At 41.4% G+C, this 4,445-nt stretch overlaps 1 long non-coding RNA gene across 1 annotated transcript; it reads left to right on the forward strand.

Annotated features, from left to right (window-relative positions):
• The first annotated feature begins 1,574 nt into the window (after window positions 1-1,574).
• LOC103598770 lies at window positions 1,575-4,424 on the forward strand. Its single transcript, XR_551227.1, has 2 exons — window positions 1,575-3,322; window positions 3,453-4,424. It is a non-coding gene; the product is annotated as an uncharacterized LOC103598770 (long non-coding RNA).
• The last annotated feature ends 21 nt before the right edge of the window (window positions 4,425-4,445 follow it).

A 4,445-nucleotide genomic window follows, 5' to 3' on the forward strand; every position in this document is an offset into this window, starting at 1 on the left:
GATCCGTTGCCGGACATGGAAAAAGAAAAAAAAAAAAAAAAAAAAGAAGAGGGGAGGAATAAATTATTTATATAGTACGATGGCTGGGTGGTATTGATGGCCCCCTTATGGTGAATTATCATGAATTTAAAGTGACACCAAGCAGTATGGTTTTCTCCAGCCAGGTTCAGTTTTGTGGATGCAAGCACAAAACAAGAACAGATGGATTTAACCAGGGTTGTGGTTTACCCAAATGCTTAACAAAAGAAGGGCAGGTTTATGGTGAATTATCATGAATTTAAAGTGACACCAAGCAGTATGGTTTTCTCCAGCCAGGTTCAGTTTTGTGGATGCAAGCACAAAATAAGAACAGATGGATTTAACCAGGGTTGTGGTTTACCCAAATGCTTAACAAAAGAAGGGCAGGGAAGTTAAGGGTATATGCAAAAAAATATTTTAATGTTTTTGAACAAGGAAGAAAGGGAGACATGAAGGGGTTAGGATATAGTGCAAAATGTGACAGGATCAATGACTTAAAGAACCCAGTGAATTGAAAGACTACTGGAGTTCATGAAGTAGAAGAAATGAGTTAGAAAAACAGGAAATGGTTGGACTGGGATGCTTGAAAATGAGATTATAGAGGGGTTGGTTATAGCTACTGGTAATAATAAAGACCAGGGATTGCCCATGGAAGAGTAGCTGGGATAAAATGAAGAGTAAGATTAATGGAGGACAGGAGGTGAAGGAACTCACAGATGAGAGAGTCACTGACCAAGTACACGTGCATTAGACCCGCTGAGTTTAATGCAATGGAGAGAGGAATTGGGCCAAGGAATCTGGGCACTCCAGGTCAAAAATTATTGCACTGCAATGGTGGTGGTACAGATTGATGATGTGAGGAAGAGGAGAAGGGAGAATAGTCTAAAGGTGCTATTAAGAAACAAGAAGAGGGCCGGCCCGGTGGCGCACTGCTACAGTGCGCCGCTTGGGAGCGCGGTGGCGCTCCGGCCGAGGGTTCAGATCCCACATACAGACTGGCCGCTCACTGGCTGAGCGAGGTGCGGATGCAACACCGAGGGTTGCGATCCCGTTGCCAGTCCCGGTCCGGTACGGGCGCAACACTGAGGGTTGCGATCCATTGCCGGTCACAAAAAAAGACAAAAAGGAAAAAAAAAAAAGAAACAAGAAGAGCACCTATGCCACCTCCAGGCCTGGTGACATTAGTAAGATGGGAGTAAAAGCAGTCACATTTGAGAGAACTGGAGGGGAAAAGGTGCCTTCAGAGGAGAGCCAGGTTTCAACTGGAGCATATGGGTGAGGTGAATGGCAGAGGAAGACTGAGGATAAAGAGGATTTAGGTAACAACTGCTCATGCATTCCTGAGGGCAGCATCAAAGGGTTTCAGTACATGGTGAAGGGTGGGAAATGAAAACACATGTGAGGATAAATCTAGGATGAGGGATAACCTGAGAATTATAGGCTTGTGATGACTGACATGGACAAATAGCGGTGGAAGACTGCTAATTCGACAGCATGGCAAGTGGAGGTTTTGTCAGTCAGGGTTCTTTTGGGGAAACAGAAAACCACTCTTCTTATTTCAAGGAGATTTTTTAATTAAACTTTTTATTTTGAGATAATTATACATACACATACAGCTGCAACAAATAACAGAGAGATCCTGTGTACCCTTTGCCAGTTTCCCCTAACAGTAATCTCTTGCAAACTGTAGTACAATATCACAACCAGGATTTTGATATTAATACAATCAAAATATATAACATTAATATCACCACATGGATACCTCATGTTTCCCTTCTAAAGCTATATACACCTTCCTCCTGCCTCCACCACCTCCTTAACCCATGGAAATCACGAATCTGTTCTCCATCTTGATCATTTTATCATCTAAAGAATGTTATATAAATAGAATCAATACAGTTGGTAATCTTTTGGGATTGGCTTTCTCACCCAGCAGAATTCTCTGGAGATTCATCCAGGTTGCTGTGTGTATCAATAGTTCATTTCTTTTAACAGGTGAGTAGTGTCTCAAGGTTTGGATGTACCAGTTTGTTTAACCATTTACCTATTGATGGACATGGTATAATAGGCTGACTGATGGCCCCCAAAGATATCAACTCCTAATCTCTGGAACCTGTGAGTGTTACCTTATATGGCAAAAGAGACTGCAGATGTGTTTAATTAAGTATCTAGAGCTGGAGAGGGTAACCTGGATTACTGGGTAGGCCCTAAATGCAAGCACAAGCATCCTTATAAAAGAGAGGCAGGGGGAAATTTGACACACACAAAAGAGGTGGCAGCAAGTGTCCATGGAGGCAAAGATTGGAGTGATATGTCAACAAGCCAAGGGATGCTGGCAGCCACCAGAAGCTGGAAGAGGAAAGGAGCAAATTCTCCCCTAGAGCCTCCACATGGAGTACAGCCCTGCTGACACCTTGTTCTCTGACAAATGAAACTAATTTTGGACTTCCGGAATCCAGAACTCAGAATAAATTTCTGTTCTTTCATGCCTCTGAGTCTGTGATAATTTGTTATAACAGCCACAGGAAACTAATACAAATATTCAGGGTACTTAGTTGTACGTAACAGGAAGAACAGGGAAAAGATGTCAACTCCAGCTTTCCAGAAGTGGAAGTGTCCAGAAAGGAATTTAATACAGGTAATTAGGTGTAAACAAAACTACTGCAAGGGCTGAACAGTTAATGTCAGGTCACATTACTGCTAGCTTTCAGTGAATTGGAAAGTTGCTCCTCTCACATTCATGTGGGCTTTATCCCTACATTAAACTCTTTATTCCTCTTACATTTTTGTAGTACCTCCATTTTCCCAACCGAACTCTCACAGATACACTGCTCCGCTCCAAACTGGCAGCCAGCGTAGGAGCTACCTTGTAAGTGGATTAGAGTAACAGATCATACCTGGTTATTTTGCCTCCAAAAATTCAGAGGCTCACCAAGCACTGTGCAGTTCTATTTATAGGGTTTGGTGCCACATAATGCAACCTGTCGCTCATTATAAGGGGATACTCCTTTATTCTCAAGCCACTGGAACCCTAAAACTTCACCAATGTGGCAAGCCTCTGAACTTTCACAGTATTTATCTTTTATCCTCTGCCATGCATGTATTTCACCACCAAAGTCACCAGAAAACAGAATGCCATTAGTGTAACAGATCAAGGCCCCTCTTGACTACATTGTTATAAAGAGCCTGAGAGCTATAAAATAGTGACTGCTTTCTCTGCCATATGAAGATATACCGCTTCTGATTTTCTTTTCTGATAAGAATTAAAAAGAAAACACTTGCTAAAGGAATGATTTCATTTGAGGTCCCATGGATTGTGTTGACTTATTCTAGTAGTAACAGCCCAAACTGACATCACCATTTAAATTGCAATAATCTACAATCATTTTCCAAGTCTAATTTTTTTGCCTTAACCAAACAGGATTTCATTTGAGGTCCCATGGATTGTGTTGACTTATTCTAGTAGTAACAGCCCAAACTGACATCACAATTTAAATTGCAATAATCTACAATCATTTTCCAAGTCTAATTTTTTTGCCTTAACCAAACAGGCAAGTTTAATGGGAATGTGGCAGAAACCACGACCTCTGTATCTGCAGTTCCTTCAGGGATGCAGTATTACTTTTGGTTTACTGCCTTAACTGGAGGCAGGGATGAGCAGTTAGTACTAGTGGGTTCTACTTGGTCCTTCCTACCACAATCTTCACCTCACACAAGGCAAGGAACCAATGTGGGGCATCTACAGGTTAGTATGTTTGTAACTGGGGAAATAACCACATTATGTCACGGATTTGGGCCAAGACTCCATCTATCCCTGATGTTTTCAGCTTCCATTCTGACAAGTAAAATTATGGCAGTTTGGTCTTCATTTACTAGCATCAGTTCAAAAGCAGTATCTAACAGGCCCCTGAAGTTTTCAGTATTTCTCTTTTCCCAGTGAATAATCACCATGGTAACTGGGCACAGGTATCCCAGGAAAAGATCAGAAGATTTATCTTATATACTTGTGGCAACATTGTTCATTTTTTGTCAAAGGTTGCTACCTCCTCAATTAAGAGACCCTAAGTCTATAAAATGGCTGAAAAAAAGCAGTGAATCATCACAGTGTTTTCAGTCAGGTAATCTGCTTAGCAGACCTAGAATTTTTCTGTTAATGTACCAAACAGATCCTAGCAGGCTGACCATCCTGTGGTCAATGAGCTATCACCAGAAATCCCTGTGGCACAAGACCCTCTGATTACTACTCTGTAAGCACCTTCTCATGGTCTCAACCATTCTGTGATCCTATTATTCCCATTAAAAACAAGTAACTCAAATCCACTGCAGCCTCTCCCAGTTATCTCTCACCTAGAGATAACACCATGAGGCCTTTCAAGGACGCTGACACTCATTCACTAATGCATTAACAAAAAAAAAAAAAAAAAAAA

Source organism: Galeopterus variegatus, unplaced genomic scaffold, assembly GCF_000696425.1.
Source record: "Galeopterus variegatus unplaced genomic scaffold, G_variegatus-3.0.2 Scaffold2732, whole genome shotgun sequence".
Taxonomy (NCBI): domain Eukaryota; kingdom Metazoa; phylum Chordata; class Mammalia; order Dermoptera; family Cynocephalidae; genus Galeopterus; species Galeopterus variegatus.